Genomic DNA, 22754 nt, shown 5'->3' on the forward strand with positions numbered 1-22754 from the left:
GGCGATTAGTGGAGATAGCGTTACTCAATTGCAGATCTCTGCCAAAGCATTCGGTAGAGATCAGTCTGCTTATTGAACACTGTAACCTGGACGTGCTATTTCTCACGGAGACATGGCTATCCTCTAACACTGACTTTGATATTATCTCCGCACTTCCAAGCGGCTTTAATATTCAGCATCAGAATAGAGAGCAAGGGAAGAGCGGAGGTCTTGCTATAATTTATAAAGACTCCCTGACCTGCAGACTCGAGGAGGGTGGAATTTCAGATGCAGAAAGTGCCGGTTTCAATATCCAGATCTCACCCACCCTTTCCCTCTCAGGCTTCCTCATCTATCGCCCTCCAGGAAATCTTAGGCATTTTTCTGACTCCCTACTAGAAGCCACCTTAGCAGCAGCAGCCCGGGCCTCCAACTTTATGGTATTAGGAGACCTAAACCTGCATTTTGAGGATCTCAAGGACAGATCAGCCGCAGTCCTAATCTCAAACTTTAAAACCTTTGAACTTGAGCTCTTAAACAAGGAAGCCACCCACAACAAGGGCCATTTGTTGGACCCGATCTTTTCAAACAACTCCCAGCTTGAACTGAAGTCCCCTCTGCCCCTACCATGGTCGGACCACTTCGCCGTGCCTTTTTTCTGGGAAATTTTTCACGAAAAGGTCAAGGCTCCACATCCTCGTACACTTCAAAGAGCCTGGCCGAGGCTTTCGGTGGAAAGCCTGAAAACTGCCCTTGAACAGTCCATTCCCGAAGTTGGATCCGATGTCCTGCAAGCAGACACAAATTTCCATAACTGGCTCACGAATTCTCTGGACACGGTTCTGCCCCTCAAATCAATTATAAAAAAGAGTAGTACTTTTAAATCCCCCTGGTTTACGGCCGAATTAAGAGAGCTCAGAAAGGCCTGTAAAAAATCCGAACGCACGTGGAGGAAAGATTGGGCACCTAACAGCAAGGCCTCCTATCAGGCGGCCCTGAGGCTCTATAAAGCCGAACGACAGAAATCGAAGGCAGTTTTCTTTGAGGAGAAAATCAGACTGTCAGCCAACTCCTCTAGGGAAACGTTTAAAATCGTTAACCAGCTTCTTAAAATTCCAGCCCCAATCACCATGCATAATGATCCCGAAGCAAGGTGCGATCAATTAGCAGACTTCTTCGATGGAAAGATACAGAAAATTCTTGACAGCCTCCCTCAATCTCCTGCAACACCGTCTATCGAAGCCCTTTCCACCGCGTCTACTAGTCTTCAATTTAAAGCGTTTAGCGCTATTACCAGGGAAGACTTTTGCACCACTCTCTCGAACATAAAAAGTGGTTCTCCTTCCGACCCTGCCCCGATGCACATCCTCAAACAGATCATGAGTACCATAGCCCCTATGGCCACAGAGCTGCTAAACATTTCATTTACCACAGGCATTGTTCCCCCGAGCTGGAAACAGGCCAAAATCAAAGCGCTCTTAAAGAAACCGGGTTTAGACACCTCGGACTTGGCCAACTTTCGCCCTATCTCCCTGCTTCCGGGATTGGGCAAAGTGGCCGAAAAACTGGCGAATAGGCAGCTCTCCGATTTTCTAGAGACTAATAGGCTATTGAGCAACTCTCAAACGGGCTTTCGCCCAGGCCAGGGCACCGACACGGCCCTCATAGCGGTGACAGAGGAGGCCAGATGCATCTTGGACTCAGGGGGATCAGCGGCTCTGATCCTCCTGGATCTAAGCGCTGCATTCGACACCGTGGACCATGTAACCCCGATCAAACGTCTCGCCAACTTGGGCATCACAGGATCTGCCCTCAAATGGCTGGAATCATTCCTGGAAAAACGATCTTTCAGGATATGGGAAAATGGTTCCATGTCTAAATCCACTCCTCTTCAGTGTGGGGTTCCTCAGGGCTCCTCCCTGAGCCCCACACTGTTTAATGTCTATATGGCCCCGTTAGAGGAGGTAATAGCCCCCTTTGGGATCAAATCCATCAGCTATGCAGCGACACACAACTTGTCGTCTCGCTGGCACGCCAAGGGGGATGCCCAGATGATCTCCTCAAATGTCTAACTGCAGTCTCCGCGTGGATGACCGATTCTAAGCTCAAATTAAATGGAGCTAAGACAGAGATCATGCTTCTGGGCAATCAAGAGACATCCTTGCCCACTGAGCTCTGGCCCCCCTGCATGGGTGAACTCCCTCCACCCAAGGAAAAAATTAAAAGTCTTGGGGTCTGGTTTGAACCGCAATTAACGTTTAAGACCCATGCAGAGAAAGTTGCCGGAGGTTGCTTTGGCCTTCTTCGAGCAGTGCGGAAGGTACTCCCTCTTCTGCCTTTCCAATCAAGAAAGTTACTAATCCAGGGCTTAATCCTATCTAGATTGGATTATGGTAACGCTCTCTTCTTGGCTGCACCTCAGGCCTCCATTAATACTCTTCAACGAGTACAGAATGCCGCAGCCCGGCTGCTCATGGGGGCATCGAGGCGGGCCTCAGCCAAACCTCTGTTAAGAGCCCTCCACTGGCTCCCAATTCAGGAGCGAATCTCTTTTAAATCACTCTGCATCGCTCACAAAACACTGCAAGGCAAAGGCCCTCCGGCCTTGAGAGACATGATTCGCCCCTATAAATCAGCCCGAACCCTGCGGTCCGAGGGAGAAAACCTGGCCACCACTCCTAGAGTGAGGAAAGCACGTTCAGGAGGACGCCGGTTCTCGTTGAATGCGGCAAAAAAATGGAATGCACTTCCCAGGGAGCTCTGGATGGAGCCTCCTATCCGAAATTTAGAAAGGCACTCAAAACCTTTCTTTTCCCTAACACACCCTAGATCTTTCCCTTCTTGAGTTCTCTGCTATTATCACTATTGTTTATTATTTTAACAGCGCTGGGACGCTCGAGGGCAGCCATGCGCTTTATAAACCCAATTTCATTTCATTTCATTTCCCCAGAGTATCGATGTGGCCACATGGGGGGAGAAGGGAAGTTAGGGTGGGTATTGCAGGGAAGGAGACCTTGCAGAAAAAAGTTTTGTCAACAATTCTTAGTTCTACTTTCATGAAGAATTGTTTTTACATTCCACACAAGAAAACACAGGTTGTTTCCACTAATAGAGCAAAGTACGGAATAAGAGTTTGTTATGTTTTTTAACACAAAGTTCTTGATATTCCTGAATCAGCAACTATAACAGTTATTTTCAAGGTTCATTGCAAGTTCCCAAAACAAGCCTATATATATACAAACATAAATCACTACTGTGGGGGAACTAGAAGTTATTTCCCAATGTGTCACCCGTGCTATGATTGGATTATATACTTTCACCAACCATTAGTGCAGATCTAAACGTGCTCCCCAGCTCGCCACCTTACTGGTGGGCTGTTTTTTCCCAACTTACCAGAAGTATTTCTGCTTCAGCGCCAGAAGGTGGTACCTCTTTTGAACATCTGAAGAAGGTGAGCGTGGACTGAAAGCACGCAGTTAGAGAGTGTAGTGACAGGAAACACTGGAAGTCTTGATCTGTAGGAGAACCGGAACAGCTCCCTGAAACTGAGAGATCCTCTTGGCTGTTTGGTTCCTTGATGTGGCAGCTCCTTTCAAAACCAAACATGAAAAGCAAGCGCAGCTGAAAGGACATAACCTCTTGAAGTAGAGGTGCCTTCCGAGATGGCAGTGCCCTCAAGCATGATCCAGAACTTGCACTTGCTGCCAAGGGGAAACAACAATGAAGTCATCAGAGTCAGCCCAAACAGATGAGTCATCAGGTTCAGCAGGTCATTTGAGCATATTCCAGACAAACACTTGCTGCATAAGGGAAACAATAATAAAGTCACCAGAGTCAGCACAAACACATGAGTGATCAGGGTCAGAAGGTAATTTGAGCATGTTCCAGAACTGACACCTGCTGCCCTAGGGAAACAATGAATGAGTCAACAGAGTCAGCACAAACAAATGAGTGAAGCCCCTTACTGGCATGAGCGTTAAAGCAAACAAAACAACAACAATAAAGACATTACAGTAATACAACATATCTTGTTGTTTAAGCATTGGAACATTATTGGTACAAGCATGCTGATGAGATGGACTTTTAAAACTTGTTTTAATACTTGCAGCAAGGAGTTGTGACTCAGAGTAGAGCGTCAGGGCGGAGTATCATAGAGTGTAGTGTTGTTAGGTGGAGTAGAATGGCCTAGAGTGAAGGAGCATAAAGTACAGTAGTGCAGAATAGAATGGCATAGACTGCAGTGGCATAGAGTGCATTGGTTTTGAGTAAAGTGATGTAGAGTGCACTGGTGTAAAGTGCAGTGATGTAGAGTAGAATGGCGTACAGTGCAGTGGCGCAGAGTGGTACCTAGTAGATTACAGTGGCCTAGAGTGAAGTTGGTGTAGAACAGATTCTTTCAGAGAAGAGTGAAGAGGCAAAGAGTAGAGTGGTTCAGAGTAAAGAGGAGTGGTGGAGGGTAGAGTGCAGAGGTGTAGAGTACAGTGGTGTGGAGTATAGTGGCATAGAGCAGAGTGGTGTAGAGTGCAGTGGCGTGGAATGCATTGGTGAAGACTAGATTAGAGTGGCGTGGAGTGATGCAGAGTGCAGTAGATTGGTGTAGAGTTGAGGGGTGAAGAGTAGGGTGTAGTGACATAGAGTGCAGTGGCATAGAGTGCAGTGGCATGGAGTAGAGTAGTGCAGAGTGGAGCGGTACAGAGTAGTGTGATGCAGAGAGCAGTGGAATAGAGTACAGTGGTGCAGAGTAGAATATAGTGGCAGAGAGTGGAGTGGCGTAGAGTGAAGTGGTGTCAAGTGGCACAGCGTGAAGTGGCGTACAGTGCAGCGCTGCAGAGAAAAGGGTCATAGAGTGCAGTGGTGCAAAGCAGAGTGGTGCAGAGTTGTGTGGTGCAGAGTAGAGTGGCATATAGAACAGTGGTGCAGAGCATTATGGAGTGCAGTGATATAGTGCACAATAGTGTAGATTGGCATTGCGTGCAGTGACACAGCATGCAGTGGCTTAGAGTTCAATGGTGCAAAGTAGAGTGCATGTCGTGGGGTGTAGTGGCACAGAGTATATTAGAGTGGCTTAGCGTGCAATGGCGAAGCATGCAGTGGCGTAGAGTGCATTGGTCTTGATTAAAGCGGTGTTTAGTGCATTGGCGTAGAGCGGAATGTTTTAGTGTAAAGTGCCATAGAGTAGAGAAGTGCAGAGTAGAGTGGTGTACAGTAGAGTGCAGTGGCGTAGAGTTCAGTGGCAGAGTGCAGTGTTGCAGAGTAGACTGGTGTAGAGTGCAGTGGCATATGGTAGACTGGCATAAAAAGGAAATCAGTGGAGTAGAGTGGAGTGGGGTAGAGTAGAGCAGCATAGACAGCAGTGGCGTAGAGTACAGTGGTGCAGAGCAGAATACAGTGGCTTTGAGTGCAGTGACATAGAGCACAATGGCGTAGAGTGCAGTGGTGTAATGTGTTGCAGAGTAGAGTATAGTGGCATAGAGTGCAGTGAGTGGTGAAAGTAGCTTTTCGTAGAATGCAGTCACGTAGCGTGCATTAGTTTTGAGGAAAGTGGTGTAGAGTGCAGTGGTGCAGAGTAGAATGCAGAGTATAGTGGAGTGGTGCAGAGTAGAATGTAGTGGTGCACAGTGGAGTGGCGCTGAGCATAATGGTACCAAGTGCAGTGACATGGAGTAGATTGTTTCAGAGTAGAGTGGATTGGCTTAGAGTACAGAGTAGATTAGAGTGGCATGAAGTGGATTGGCATACAATACAATGGTGTAGAGTGGAGATGTACAGAGTAGAGTGCAGTGTTGCAGAGTAGAATGCCATAGATTGGAATGGGCAAACACAATAAGATGAAGGATGGAGTGCTAAAACTTTTCTGACACTCACCCCCATTCACTATTAGATCTGGGTTGAATCCATCATCGTTCTTTTGCTCACTTCGCCACTCCAGTTCAAACCGAGCCGTATGCTAATCAGTTTTGACCCAGCTCCTCGTGGGAACAGTCCAGCCCGAACTGCCAAGCCAGGTCTTCCCTGGACCAGATACAAGCATCCTGGGGCTGGTTGGAGTGGCACAGAGTGAAGTGGTGTAGAGTGCAGTGGTGCATAGTGGAGTAGTGTGGGGTAGAGTGCATTGGCACAAAGTAGAGTGGTGCAGAGTAGAGAAGGATAGAGTGAAGTGGCAAAGAGTGGAGTGGTGTAGAGTGCAGTGACGCAGTGTGGAGTGGCGTAGTGTGGAGTGGTGCAGAGTACAGCAGAGTGACATAGAGTGGAATATGCATGGTGTCGTAGCACACTGCCATAACAGATACATCTTCAATTGAACTGACCATTACGTTTGCACAGACATACCGTTTTACTGAAAAAAGTATACAGTGCACAAACAACGTGTGGAAACGTCATCACCGAGCGTATTAATTTGTTTTGATCATATTTCAATATTTTTTTCCCTCACACTTCAGAATTACCAACACATTTATTTCATTGGTACCTTCTAATTCTGATATATTCTGAAATAGCTGCACAATTCATTTACAGACATTTGCATTTTGTGTGCTAGAAAAAAAAACTTTGCACAGCTCTCCTCAAGCACTTCTTCAGTAGCCAGCATGCTTGTCGCTTAAATCCTCTCACTTTGAAGTCAGAGAAAGAAATGTATATAATCACCAAGCTCCTTAGAAGACAGAGCCTGATATTAGACGTCTGTCTCTGAATGCACAGCAAATGTGACAAGATAAGATCAAGATTTAAAGGCCTGTTTACAGAAATCCAGCATTGGTGGAAGAAAACATTAAATAGTGGTTGGGCAAGGAAAGGGAGTACTCAATTTTGACAGCCTAAAACAGAGGCAGCAAATAGAAAGCAAGCAAATGTGAGTTAAAAAACCACAAAGTCAATGGCCAGCAATAGGCAGAATGCATTTCAAGCGAAGCTGTCCAATGTCCCCAAGATGCTGTTAGCAAACCAGACAGCTGCACTGTCTGGTAGGTTTCGACCTCAAAAAGTAAAGCTACATGTGATAATAATTTGGTTTTCCCATTACAACTATGAAATTTTCCTGAATAAACTCAGTGCCAGGATAACTCATACAGTGGGTTCACCAGCAGCTATGGGAGAGGTGTGACGCCGCACAGACTGACGCTGGACGCTGGGGATCACGGTTTGATCCTGGCTCTGGCGGCAGGGGTCTGCCCAGCACCATGCGGCTCTGGGCAATAGCTTGCTTAATCTTCCCAACGTCCCCCAGTGCCGTGAGACCCCTTTGGGGGTGATTCGTGCGCTATACAAGTACTGGATTTATTTCTTTATGCATGCTCAAAGCTCATTAAGATTTATATTTGCAATCACCCACTCGCCCATCCGCAACACTCACACATAAGTCACCACTCAATAAAGAAGCATTTTTGGTGATAAGCCAGCCTTTGTCAATGCTTGTTTGTGTAAGGTAGCTGCCAGATATTGTGTCATTGCACGGTACAGTAAGAAGTATCAGATGAAACTGAGACCAAGGAGAAGTGGGGAGAGGGATATCAAACTAGAGATTTCACCCACTCACTCACGCCCTGTCCTCACCCATTACCCTCACCCCTGGCATCCTCTGAGTCTAAAAGAAAGCCCTCTTCCTCATCCCTCCTTGCAAAAGATATTAACATAATATGCAGTGAAATAAAATGCCAAAAAGCAGGGCAGCTAGAAAAAATGAGTTAAACTAAAGGGTCATATTCAAATGCCATTTTAATTGGATTAAAAAGCAAAAAGAGATATTACTATGACAACGGCAGGATAATTCATGGAAACATGAGGACGTGTTAACAATTTAAATTCCCCTTTAGCATGTGCACGTCTAGGAGTGTGAAGCTCCCAAAGGAAACTTGAAATAGCAAATGGTACAGAAATGAAGGAAGATACTTCAGATTTTGTACCTTGAAACAATATCTAAGCGTCAACTGCAATTCACACGGTGTTTCAGGGCTTGATGGAGCATGTCCATAATTGTATAGTAATGGCTAAGACCTCTAAGCTGTATTATTGAACCCAACATTAAAGTATTAAAAAAGCAATCCTGCCAACCACATTTTCAACTCGGTAAGAAGAGAGGAAGAAACACAATTTCTTTCATAAAGATGCCATTATTGTAGCTCTTTTGGTAGGGTTCTTGTGAATAGTTGTAACGTTTCCTGCAAAGTTGTTTAAGGATAAATATAAGCCATATTTTGTTGATTCCATCTGGATAAAATATAGGCTTAGACAAGGTTCGTTTTCAGGCAGGACATCTGGCAAACTGCACTCTCAAAAACAATGTTAATACCTAGATGAACATGCATAAACTAAGGGGCCAACTTCTCTAGGACCACTGCTTGCACTTTTGCATGCGTTTCAATTCCTCTAAACAAGGAGTTGGAATTTTGAGGTCATTTTACAAAGGCATTCATGAGACTCGAAGTAGTAATCCTGTCGTACTACTACATGGTGTGCTCACAAATGCCTTTGTGAATGGGCCGAAAGATTAAAAAAAACAAAAGCTTTCTTTCCAATTTGAATTACAACTTGTGAGGTAATACTGCACTATATTCCCATGCAAATTTCGCCCAGTTAAAACCTGATAGAATGTATGCACGGAAAATAGCGCAAATTCACAGTTTTGCATCTTGGTACGAAGGAAAACATGCAGAATTACAAAGTTATTTAGTTGTGCAGTAATACTGCATTTTTCCCCACACAAACATTGCTAGTTTAAAATGTGACAGATTTTGAACAGGGCAAAACAGCACACATCTGGGTTTTGAAGCTTTGAACAGGGAAAACATACAGTATTTCGGCATTATGCCCCTACTCATACCTTAGAAATGGGTGGTAGCGCCAGACCCAGAAAATACTACACTCTGCAGTACTGTTATCTCCATGGACCAACTTTAGCCTAACATACCTCAACAATTGCATCTGCTTTCACAAACTTTCCAGGCACCTCTGCTTGTCTGGACTCCTACTTGCACAAATTCAACGTATACGGAAAGCGAGATCTGGCGGTCCAGCCTTCTTCTACATCACTCCAAAAGTGTGGAACGACCTGCGGCTACACATAAGAGCCTCCTCCTCACTTCTTGAATTCCTCAAGAAGCTGAAGACCTGGCCCTAGGTCTGGGTAGACACACACCTGCTCAGCGCCAGGATATCCTTCCGGGTCCTGGTGGTGCTCTACAAATCTGCATAAAATGACATCACAATAATAATACCACTAATACTGTGGCCTGTATGTAGCCAGTGCAAAGGTCTGTCTTGACATAGTCTGGGGAAGCATGAGAGCTGTAAAAAATGTGATTGTCTTTCTTCTACTTCATTTTCAGAATGCTTTTTTTCATTTCAAAGCAAGCACTTTTTAAACATCTTGAAAGAGGCATATAACACAATCAAAATATAGCCTTAGGTAGATTTTCAGGGCAACTCAGTTTTATTCAAAATACTTTCAGACACAGTCTTTCCTGTCCATAAACAAATACAAAATTAGAAATAAAGCATCCACTATAAAAAGTATAACACAATAAAATCATCATGATGAAACCAACAAGTCTAATAAAAATATGGGAAGGTTCGAAAAATACAGAATAATGGAAACCTGTGCAAATACCGTATCTTGTGGCGCTGTGTGACTTGGTGAGGGATCACGTTGAGTGCAAAATGAGCCTGACACTCCTGTGGGCGCGTGCTGAGGTCCGAAAGAGGGCCACGAGGGTAACGGGGAACAATACTGGAAACTCTTCAGCTCTACAAAGGTCCTAGGGTAGTTTTCAAATACTCAGTCAGATCTGCTCCTCACCATGGTGGCCCGAGGTGAAGCTACCTTGTGATGGAAGGAGTGCCCAATTCAACATTGCAAGGTGTGCGAAATGATCATATATCTGTGACTTTTCGCCATGCAGATTTTGCTGGGAGAACCTGGTGAACTTTGCATATGGGACTATCAGTCTTCTGCTTAATTTTATATGCAAGTACAAACTGACTAAATAATTAGGTCTTAGTAATACCAGAACACTCTTCCCCCATTCCTACCTGCAGAACTCAGAATGGCTCAGAATGGAGCAGTATTAGCGCACAAGAGGAAAATAACTAGAGCCGGTACTTCCAATGGCAATATGGCTGCACCAGCATACCATCCTGATCACAATGATGGCCTTACCTCTAGAGAGAAACTTGCACTCAACAGTGTCACTCAAATGGCCTGAACTATTACCCAAGTCTGCCTGCTGTAAAATTGGGGTTGAAGGTATAGTAAACGCGTAATACGTGAGTGCTCTGGTCACTACACCAGAAACTGATCTTTGAACGTTGCATTTGTGTCAAATCGCTCCATTTCACATTCCAACACTTCATTCTACCAAGCCAGGACCCAACAGTTACCCACTGTCTGTGGAATTGGCTATTATTGACAACAAGGTTGTTCAGAATCATGGTTATGATCACTCTGAAGTGATGGGAGTGTAGAAGGGACCATTTATTCTACTGGGCAGAAAATAGGACCATGATGAGCATGTGTTGGTAATAGTTGATGCAATCCACGGTTATCGACATCTGAATTTTTAGCAGCAAGTAATTGCATCCATTGTTTAGTGTCTCCAGGGATGTAACAATTTAGAGCCCCACACACAATCATCAGATTTCATTCAGCATTTGAAACACTCTTATATTATAATGTGTAAGGAAATAAGGGCTGTGGCAGAGTGGCCTACTCAAGGGAGTTACACCACTGTTAATGAGATCAGCAGTCTGTACATGAAGGGGACACCCAGTCCCAAGCTTGTGTTTGCTCTTCTACCTGAGGTATTAGTTCTAACTAAATCTTACTGACTATTCGGCTTGGTTCTGCAGCTGTGGTGGAGATTAGAAGTTCAAAGGTGATAACTGTCAACTGTTAATTTCCCCCAAGGACTAGAGATGTGTGTTTGGCATGTGGGTCCACGGCCATCGTCCTACTCGACCTAAGTACCGCCTTCGACACTGTCAATCATAATATCCTACTCCACCGTCTTGACAAAATAGGAGTGTCAGGTACAGCACTCAATTGGTTGAGGTCTTTTCTCACAGATAGATCCTTCCAAGTCTTTGAAAGGGATTTTACCTCTGCCAGTAGACCCCTCGGTTGTGGAGTGCTTCAGGGCTCCTCCCTGAGCCCTACCCTTTTTAATGTCTACCTACGCCCCCTAGCTGATGTCGTCCGCCCATTCGGGGTGAAGATCGTCACTTACGCGGACGACACGCAGCTAGTGGTAGCACTGGACCCCCCCCTGAACTCTCATCACAGTTTACACACTTGCCTTGAAGCCGTCGCTGCTTGGATGTCTGGCTCTTGTCTTAAACTCAACGGGGACAAAACAGAGATAATGCTCCTTGGAAATAACATCGCGAAATCCATCAATCCCATCTGCCCCTCTGTTTAGGAAGTCCCCTGCAACCCAAAGAGCAAATCAAGAGCCTAGGCATCTGGCTCGACCACACTCTAACCTTCAACTATCAAGCCACCAAGCTTGCTGCCACCTGCTTCGGGCTGATGAGACTACTCCGCAAAATTCTCCCTCTCCTTCCGTTCCATTCAAGACGGATTATGGTTCAAGGATTGATCCTCTCCTGTCTCGATTGTGGAAACGCCCTATATCTTGGAGCCCCACAATCTACACTTAACAGACTCCAGGTTATTCAAAACTGTGCGGCAAGAATTCTCCTGGATATTCCTCGCCGAACTTCAGTCAGAGCCAGACTGAGGGACCTTTACTGGCTCCCGGTGAGATCCAGAATCGAATTTAAGAGCATGTGCATCGCACACCGCTCCTACTGGGGAACAGGCCGCTCTATCAACTCCCCCCTGGTGAAAGCCTACCTACCCTCTCGCTCACTCAGATCTGCGACCTCCCACCTCGCCTCAGTACCACGCATTAGGAAGGCCAGGTGTGGAGGCCGCTCGCTTTCTTACAACCTAGCTAGGATTTGGAACTCCCTTCCCCTCCATATCAGATCAGAACCTAACCTTCTCACCTTCCGTTAACTGTTAAAAACTTGGCTCTTCAGCAACATTTCAATTTAATTCTTCACTCAGCTTCTCTTATTCCAGCCTCTCCGGCTCAACTCAGTCTTTTCTACAGCGCTGGGACGCCCCTGGGTAGCCATCGCGCTTTACAAATCCTCGTTCCATTCCATTCCATTCCATTCCACTTCTTCTTTTTTCTTCTTTTTTCTCTCTGCCTCTCACAAAAATGGCCTCCGATGGCTCCAGCCCAACGGGGACGTGCCTGGTGAGATATATGGCCAGTCTGGCTCTGATCACTGCTTTTCATTGTAAAAATAGAAGGATAACGCTCCGGACTGCTTCAATGAAAGAGAATGGATCGAATAAAATAAAGTGGACACCTGTTAATTCAAATCTGTTTTACAGACTGATTGGAAAACAGATATCTGGAAGCACATTTTCTCTCCAAAAGCTGAACTAATATTAAGTTTTCAACAAGCACGGGCGAAGCAAATAGGTCTGGGGTTGACTACCAGCCTTTTGGCTTTGTCAGTGCTTGTTTTGTTTTGTCATGGTTTATGCAAAACGTTATTGTTCAGGAAGTTGTGAAGCCCTTGTCAATGAAAAAATAAATGGCTAGAAGTACAAATATTTTTTTGTAGACTATATTTTTAGTCTCACAAAGCAGACATTGCCTTAATAGTCCCTCTCACTAAAGCGAACTACTTTGTGTGTGGATGTGATCATTGTAAAAGGGCTGAATGCTATCACTGACATTGAAGTTACCCAATAGCGGAAGTGGGAGGAAGAAAAATGCGAATGACACAATAACAGACCAATGGATAAAGAGGGCAGGCTGAACGCCACTGTAAGTATAGTGTGCATATCATCTTAGTAAACTCAAAAGGTCTTGGCTATCACCAGACCTCAAAATATGGTGCTCTATTGAGCTGTATTGATAAAGAGGTCAAATAACTTTGCTCAAGGCAGCATAAATAGCTACAACCATCACCACCAAGGCCGGACTGGCCATAGCGGGCACTGGGCATTTCCCTGGTAGGCCAGGGGCGGGGGCCAGTTTTGGGCCTGTGGGGGCCGGTTTTGTCACTGAAGGCCGGTTTTGCAGAAGTGCTGCAATATCGGCCCCCTGTAACAAAAGCAGGAGCGGTGCTTCTTGCTAGCACCCCCGCTCCCAGTGCAGGTCGAGTAGCAATCTGACAGGGCTGTTTGCTTGTCTTGATCACCACTGTGGCTTGATGCTAATATTAGACAATGGTTAGTGTTATGATACTTCAGACAATAGAAGCAAGGATATAAAACAAGTATTAATCAAAAGAGTATAATGTAGGGATCTCTACCAGTGTTATGATGCTGCATGTGTGTCAACCTAGAAATGATTTGATAGTCTGGATAGCAGTGCCATCTGGGATTCCCCACATCACCGAAAAAGCAGGATACCGCCAAACTTTTTGAGCATTCAAGTGTGGTCTCTCTAGACAGTGAGAAATCCCTGTTTTATTTCAGGTAGAGTGCCAAAAAATGAAAGCTGAAGGATCCTACCAGTTATAGGTTTCTAAGTTTTTAGGCTCAATGTCAAAACTTTTTGTAAATATGTAAAGAACTAGTAAACCATAGTGGAGTCACTGAATCCAGATTTACTAGTAGATTTTATAAAAAGATTAGCCACAACTTGCAATGTATTCATGCAGCTGGCAAAGTGAGTTGTGGTAGTAGGTGTTGTGCTGCTGCAGCGTGCATTTGTGGACCTCTCCACAGCTTTTCATAACAGTGATAGGGTCAGATATGGAGAAAACTACTTATGGCACAGGATACTTGGGCAGAGATTATGTCAAGCAAGATAGTCCGTACTAAGATCGACAATGGTAGTGGGGTCCACCAGAGCAGAGTGCTGACTCTCCTCCTGTTTACATCATACCTGTATATTTTGGCATGGGATTTCACTAGGGATGTTCTGATCCCACCTAGGATTGGGTGGAAACTATTCGAGGATTGGGTGGAGACTATTAGCAGCTCTCCATTAGGCTCATTGCGTAGTTTTTATGCCTTAATGGCAAAATGGGTACATGCAGCCTTGATGGTTTTGGAGCTCTATGCATTAAAACATGCTTGTTAGTAACATTGATAAGACCAACATAATTACCTTTTGTAATTCTTAATATTGAGTTGTGAGAAAGTGGATTATTAGAGGGGCTCCCGGTTTTATGGTATTTATTTTTTTAACATTTCCATCTGTATATATCCATATTTATTTCTGGGCCATCTTATTAGTATTTATCCATATTTATTTTGTGGTTTGGTAATAAATGTAGTATAAAATGTTACATTTCCACATTTATTTAACTGATAAACATGCACTCATAATGTGATGCCTGTCGCGTTTTAGCAAATTTAGCAGGCAAATATAGCAAAACACTACAACCACAGGTAAATATTCGCAATTTACTACAAATATATTTTAACATATGCCTGTATTTAAAGATATCCTTTTTTATATTAAAATGTTATTGAATTTAAAGCATACAAACAAATCAGCAAAATCACGGATGGCAAATGATCATTTACATCGTCAAAATCAATGCAACCCTCAATTCCATTCCCCAGAGAATGTATGTCAGCGGAAAGATATAGCAAATCATTCAGTGTCTTCCACAACGCCCAGCCATTTACCCCACACTCTCTGATATTTTATTTAAAGATATGTTAACTCATTTTTTAACTCCCATGCTGTGTCAGTGCTCATCTATTGTCTTGGAATTCACAGCAGACAGAATGGAAAGTCAGTCATTAGAAGCACAATGTTCAGCATTTTTCTGCTTTTAAAAATAAATACAGAGAGGAAAAAACATTGTTTTCTGTCTGTATTTATCTGTAAAAATCAGTACAAACGGAAAACTGGGAGCCTTAATTATTAGTCGAAGTTGATGCCAGTCTTCTGTAGGTAATAATGGCACTATTCCTTACCAGATCCAGTTATGTCTCAATAATTTAAACTGAATCTCACCGCTTTGTAGCTTAGCACACAGCAGACCGGTTTAACTTAGGAGAAATGTGTAAGCGAGGTACCGCCGGTTGCATTCCAACTACCTTTAAGTATCTCTCCTGTATGCAGACCTGCCTAATAAATTAAAAACTGGTGCTTGGTTTCATCAAAATAGGAATACCAAAATTGAAAACTGTGTATACGTAAAGAAAATGTGTGTATTTTGAAAACTCTTAAACTTATGTTGAAAAATGGTTGAATTACCAAAATATATTTACAACTGATATTTGAGTGATAAATCATGTGTTGTTGAAAAGACTTATTACTAATATTATTTCCTCTATGCCAGAGGCACACAGCTATGGCTGTTATGTATTGCCCATATAAAGGCATTCCAGATTGAGGAAGACTTTTCTGTGATACCCTGTCCGATGCACTAAGATGGCAACTGCTGGAGGAGGAGCTTCGCGCGTTTCCAAGATGGACGTGTGAGCTAAGGGTTCCCGAGACCCTTTCCGCCTCCCGCAACTATCCTGTGAATAATCCTGATTTGGACGACGGGTACTTGTTATTGATGCCCTGCTGATGCTCACATTCTTTTTGAAAATCGATTTGGCCGCCGGACACCGTATTTACTGCACTTTAAACTTTGAGGCCCACATCGTATGCCAACCGGGGGCTCGCATCCCCGAGGTACCCAGGTGGTAATCGAACAACAACGGCTGATACGCCACGCCCTCTACCCCTGGGTTACTTTCGGTTTCGTTTTCGGTCGTTGTGGTCGGCAACTTGCAGCCGATCGCACCGGCTCTGTTATTGCTGCCAACCTTCAGCCAGCGTTGGATCCCTGCCCTCTTGCCCTTACGAACTTGCCACGACGGTAATCACTTTGACCAGATCCTAAAGGTCTCGTCGGAGTTTGTTGCCCATCATGGCGGGCAGGGCGGTTGTTGAGAAGCGCACCACCAGAGGCCCGTCCCAGGGAGGGGTTGCCCAATCCCAGACTATCGATCGCTTTACTCGCCCTAAGGGATCCCCGGGCGGGTCGAGTGGGGCCCTCGAGGAAACTGGTGACGGTGCTCCTGAAATTGAGGAGCCAACTTTGAAGGACGTTATGGGTGCCATTGTAGGTGTCCGGACCACCATGGGCCAGCAATACGAAACCTTGGCAGCTAAGATAGACACGGTGGCGATCGAGGTCACCCTCATCAGGGCGGACTTGGGGAAAACTAATGAACGGGTCAAGTCCCTTGATATCAAGACTGCGAGTCTGACCACAGATGTCTCGGATCTTCAGACCACAGTTCGCAATCTCCGGACGACTAATGATCTGTTTGCCCGTCGGCTGGAGGATTTCGAGGGCCGGGCCAGACGCAACAACGTTCGCAGCGTGGGTGTTCCGGAGCCCTCCGCGGACCTGCCCGTAGACGTCCTGGTGGAGGACCTCGTGTTGAAACACCTGGCACCGAAGGGCCTCAGTACACTTTTCGCTGTGGAGCGGGCTCATCGAGTCCCTGGTGGGAAGCCGAAGTTGGGAGCCGCTCCGCGGCCCATAATAGCCAGGATTTTTAATTTCCGGGACAGAGACGCTATCCTGCAAGCCTCCCGCACGAATGGACCCACCAAATTTGAGAATGTATCGATCAGTTTTTACCCGGACTTTACCCAGGCGGTGCAGAAACAACGAATGGGCTTCATGGGAGTGAAAAGGTGCCTTAGAGATATGGGACTGAAATATGCTATGCTTTTCCCGGCCCGCCTGAGGATCGAGCATGAGGATCGTGCGTTTTTCTTTGATCGCCCTGAGGTGGCCAGTGACTGGTTAGACACTTTGCCGACGCGTCATGGTGGCCCGGAGAGCTCGAGGGGCGCTGAAGGCGGTTTGGCGGAACAGGAGTAGTGAGTCTGCATCGGCGAACCTGACTTCACGGCAGTGGCTCTGAGACTGTGTTTTGATAATATGGGTACCCGGGGGGGTGGCGGGGAATGGGGACTCTTCCTCCTCTGGGGACTTTTTCTCTCTTTTCGTAGGTTAGTTTAATGGGGCGACAGGCACACTGCAAGTTGGGGTGGCTTTTTGGTCTACCGCAGGGGTGCAGGGAGGCGGGTTTGTGTTTTGTGGGTTCACTGGGGGTGGTGGGGGGGTTCTTTCTTTCTTGTTTGTATCGAGGCTACGCTTTGTTCCATATTTGCTGCTATGTGCTTGTTCCATGGTGGGGGGGGGCAGACTGTTTACTTCTGGGATGGGGGGTAGGGGGCTGAGGGTGTTGAGCTGGAACGTTAACGGTCTTGGTGACAGGATAAAGCGGGGGATAGTACTGCAGTATTTGAAGCGATCCTCCCCAGATGTGGTTTTGCTCCAGGAGACGCACTTGTTGGGTAATACGTGTCGGGCATTGACTAGGCGAGGTTACCGTTTGGTGGCCCATTCCGGCTTTACCACTGGATCGAGGGGGGCAGGTATCCTGGTTAGGAACTCCCTCCCCCTGGAGATAGATGGCACGGTGTTGGATGGCAAAGGCCGCTATGCGGCTATTACGGGGAGGTGGGAGGGAAAGTTGATCTCCATATTGTCTGTATATGTTCCGCCTGGTCTGCAGTCTACTACATTCACCGATTTGGGTGGGGTGATTCTGGGGCTGCCTGATGGTTTGTTGGTAGTGGGTGGCGATTTTAATTCTGTGGTTAACGGAGAGAGTGACCGTAGCCCCCCAGGCTTCTTCCCGCATCGCAGTTATGGCTGTGGACATTTTTGGATGCATTTGGGCTGGCGGATTGTTGGAGACAGCTGCACCCTGGACAGCTCCAGTACACCTTCCACTCGGGTGCTCATGGGAGTCTCTCGAGACTCGATTATATCCTCGTGCCGGTGGCGCAGTTGGTCTCGGTACGTGAAATCAAGCACTTGGCTAGGGGGATTTCTGACCACTCCCCGCTTTGGCTTCAAATCGATGTACAGCTGGGGGCTGGGGGTCGGATTGCCCCGATCAATCCATGGCATTTTCAGAATCCCAAAATTAGATCGGAGGTGGTCAAGTGTATGGACTTCTACTTTGCTGAAAATGAGGGATCGGTGTCCTCCCCGGTCTCCCTGTGGGAGGCCTATAAAACTGTGATCCGTGGTCAGGCTCTGTCTTTGATCGCTGGCGAGAGGAGGCGCAAAAATGAGGAGGTGGTGAGCTTGGAAACTGAAATTGCTGGGTTGGAGGAACAGTTGGAGTCTGGGGTTACACCCGAGCAATTGCACTTTTTAGCTCTTAAGCAATCTGAATACAGGGCTTTGGTGACTGACGCGGCTGAGGCGATGAACCGTGTGCAACAGGGGCGTTTGTATGATGTGGGTGATAAAGCGGGAAAGCTGAGTGCTTGGCTGGACAAACGAGACAGACTGAATCGAGTGGTGCCTGTGGTTGAGAACGTTGACGGTACGCGAGTGGTGGACCCGGTTGAGATAGTCGAGGTGTTTGCCCGGCACTTTCGGGTTGTATACGCGCCGGTCTCGAATATGCCAGAGGAGGACTCGCACTTGTTGCTTCATGATCTCGTGCTGCCTAGTCTCTCGGAGTCGGACAGGGTGCTTATGGAGGCGGACTTTTCCACTGATGAGGTTTCACTCGCTATACGCTCCTTTCGCTCGGGGAAGGCCTCTGGTCCGAACGGTATACCAGTTGAATTATACAAGCTATGCCCAGACAAAATGGCGCCGTATCTTAGTCGGATGTTTGCGGCATCGCGAGACCTCGGGTCCCTTCCTAGGGACCAGAGGCTGGCGTCCATTGTGGTTATCCATAAAGATGGCAAGCCACGCGAGCGCTGCTCATCGTATCGACCGATATCACTTTTGAATGCGGAACCCAAGATATTGGCGAAGCTTCTGGCAAATCGATTGGTCACGGTGATTAGCGATTTGATACACCCGGACCAGTCTGGTTTTATTCCTCGTCGGAATACTGCGCTCAATCTCCGCCGTCTTCACGGTGTCCTTGCGAGGGCGATGTCTCTCAATGAACCGGCCATCTTGGTTTCCCTTGATGCCTCGATGGCCTTTGACACGGTCGAGTGGCCGTATTTGTGGGCTGCTCTTGCTAAATTTGGTTTCGGCCCGAAGTTCATTGCGTGGGTCAAGCTTATGTATGAGCAGCCGTTGGCTCAGGCTGTGGTTAACGGCAGAGCCTCGGAGCCCTTTGTTCTCGGACGAGGCACGAGGCAGGGGTGTCCTCTGTCGCCGCTTCTATTTGCGCTCGCGCTTGAACCCCTTGCCGCGTGGCTCCATTGGGAGCCCTCACTCAGGGGTATTCGATGGTCCCCCGACTTCGAAGATCGCATATGACTATATGCCGACGACATATTACTGTACCTGACCTCCCCCCGTAAGTCACTAGGAGTCCTCTTTGACGTTTTGACTTCCTTTGGACGAAACTCCGGTTTAGTTATCAATTGGGCCAAGTCTTGTATTTTCCCACTGACTGGAGACTCGCCCTCTCTGCCCCGCACGTGCCCGATCCCGGTTTCTAGAGGTGGCTTTAAGTATTTGGGGATCTATATTTCACTGGACCCCATGGTGCGCTACGAGCGGAATTTGTTACCTCCGCTTGTCCGGCTTCGGTCGGACGTTGCGGCATGGTGTAGTTTACCCTTGTCCCCTCTAGGAAGAGCTGCCCTGTTTAAAATGATGTCTCTTCCCCGTTTTCTGTATGCCGTCCAAAACACGCTTGATCTGGTGCCGGCCAGTTACTTTTGTGAAATCGAGGGCCTCCAGAGGAGACTAGTGTGGGCCGGACGGCCCCGCATTGCGTTGACGAAGTTGACGTTGCCCTGGTACGATGGTGGTATAGCATTGCCTGATATTAAAAGATACTACTGGGCATCTCAGCTGAGCGCTGTGAACCATGCCATGTACGGTCCAGCTCCGAATCCTGCGTTTGAGATGGATCGGTGGCTGTTGCCCGGGGGTGATTATTATAGGGCGCTCTATTCTCGAGGCGCCAGGAGGAACCTGACGGGTCCCACTGGAGTGGCAGTGCGAGTGTGGGGTAGTGCGACCACGGCTATGGGGTGGGCGGATAGACTGACCAGAGCGACCCCATTGTTTGCCGCTGAGAGACTGGGGGAGCTATGGACGTCAAAGGGTTTCGATAGATGGGACCTCATTGGCATTAGTAAAGTGGGCGATCTCTGGGCTAAAAATAGAGTTAAGACCTTTGCTGAATTGAAGCAGGAATATAATTTGAATGACACGGAGTATTTTCGCTATTTCCAGGTTCGACATGCCATTGACTCGGTTTTTCCAGCCGGATCTACTATCCCGGAGTTTTCTCCCCTGGAGGACAGGGTGCTGGACGGGCATGTCCCGGACAGCACTATCTCTCTTATCTATAAAAAAACTCATTAATGATCGTTCAGACCTGCTTGTTCAGCTTCGGAGTGCTTGGACTAACGATGGGCTGGAGTTGGATGATGAAGACTGGCAGGCTGCGATATCCTCTCCTAAAGAGGTTGCGATCCCGGCGCGTCTGCGACTCGTACAGCTGAAGATTCTGCACCGAGTCTATGTTACGGGTCCACGGTTGATGCATATGGGTTGTTCTGCGGATGGGCTGTGTAGGCGTGGCTGTGGTGTGCTTGCTACTTTCCTCCACATCATATGGGAATGTCCGGAAGTGGTGTTTTTTTGGACTAGAGTGCATGCGGTGATGGGTGAGGTGACGGGCATTGAGTTGTTGCCTGAGGCCAGGCGCTGTTTGTTGAACATCTGGGAGCCGAATGACTGCACTGTTGCTCAGACTCAATGGGTCACGCTGGGGAACATGGTTGCGAAGAGAGACATTGCTCAATTGTGGGGATCTCAGAGGGCACCATCAGTTCGCAACTGGGAAGAGCACATGGATTGGTGCATGTTCAGAGAAAAAATGGTGTATGTTTCCCGTGGCAGGCCCAAGAAGTGGGGCAGGATTTGGGACCAATGGAACTCATATCGAGGGGGGATATGTGATCCCCCCCTTACTGAACCTCCCGACACTCCTTGTTCTCCTTGACTGTACGTTTCGGTTTCCTAATTTCCCGTGTTCTACGATTTGTTTTTTGCTCTGTGTCCCCCCCCCTTCTCCTGGTGTCTCTCCTGTTTCTTAACACTGTTCTTTGTTCGCCTCTCCCCGCGTCATATGGAACTGATATTATATTGCAGGGTACAGCCTCGACTCTTTGTTCGATTACGTTTTATTGTTTATTTGTATAAAATGTGAAACCTTTTCAACATCCTTTCATTCGTAGCATTTTGAGTAATGTCATGCAATATCGCTGCCGGACCTTCGGTTGTCGGCTGATGAGCTGTGTTCTACTGCGCTACTGTTCTTGTATGTGACTGGCCGGCCCTGGCGGTTGTAGGCCTGTAATTGTATTCCTTTCTTGCTAATAAAGGTTTAAAAAAAAAAAAAAAAGATGGCAACTGCTGGTAAACTTGCATATGGTGACAGATAATATAATTTTTTCTGATGTGCTCACGATTACAAAACTAATATCATTGGTAGCTCAGGATGATTTTCATGGAACGTACGTAGCTCTTATAACAGAAAAAGTTGGAGAACCTTTGTATAAAGCATTTATCAGTACCAACATAGTTAAAAAGTAGAAAACACAACACAATAAAAATACCACTCAAATTTATAAAACTGGAGAAAGTTTTTTAATGAACAAATCAACAACAAAATGACCAAAACAATTATTTTGGGAACCAGATAAATGTTTTTTAAAGGTTTTAGTGTTTCTAGAGTCAAAAAGCACAAAGCGCCAATCGTGGGTATCTGGTCACGTTAGACTGGGTGAAAGTCAAAAGTTAAGGCAGCCCGCATTGGAGCGTGGGTTGGATACAGAGACCAAGTTTGTTATAGTGGAAAGTTTACCTTCTGACTTAGTCATTTTTCTGGAGAAGATCCCTAATCGACAACATCGTCAGCAGGATCCGAAGAGGGACTAGGCCACAGTAGCCCGGTGAAGCACAGGACCTCGGTGGGAGCTTCAGCTCCAACAGGAAGGTTGAGGCCCTCGACACTGAAGGCAGGAAAACTCTGAAGTGGCGAAATTTGAAGTCACGGCGCAGGAAGGCATTGTCTGGGTTATTTTCAGAATTGGCCCCAGACTTAGAAACTTTTTGGGGAAGTCAGGATCTTTACAGCTGGGCAAATCAACCTTGTTTTGTTGATTTAGTGAAATACTCTGAAACAAGTAAGGGCTGGATGTAAGAAGCACGAGAATACTGAATCACAAATTGCGATGTTAACCGAATCTCTTTTTGGGAACCAGTATTCTTTATGATAGAGCCTTCTCTTACAGTATTCCTTAAGCATAGAACAACCTGCCTCTACACATAAGAGCCTCCTCACTTTTTGAGTTCTGCAAGAAGCTGAAGACCTGGCTTTTTGAGTAGGCCCTGGGGTGCCTAGACTCACACATGCTCAGAGCCAGGATACCGTCCCGAGTGATAGTGCTCTCTACAAATCTCCATAACATAACATAACCTATGTTCATAGAAACACTATCCAAATTTATGAATCAGTATAATTCTTATTCGCAGTTTACTGAGTTCCAAATACGAATTTGGAAAAATGCGGATCAGTATTTCGGAAATGCAAATTGCAAGAAGTCACATTCGGAAACTGCTTCATGATATCACAGTAAAGGAGTTTTCGCACATGCTCTGTGGTGGCCTCTGTTACAGATAAGAAGGCTGAATTTTGTCTTGAGCATACTGCAAATGTTTTTTAATGTTTTCTACAACTTTGTGGCATCATGTCTTGAGAGGAG

The sequence above is a fragment of the Lissotriton helveticus genome, chromosome 8, assembly GCF_964261635.1.
Source record: "Lissotriton helveticus chromosome 8, aLisHel1.1, whole genome shotgun sequence".
NCBI classification, from domain to species: domain Eukaryota; kingdom Metazoa; phylum Chordata; class Amphibia; order Caudata; family Salamandridae; genus Lissotriton; species Lissotriton helveticus.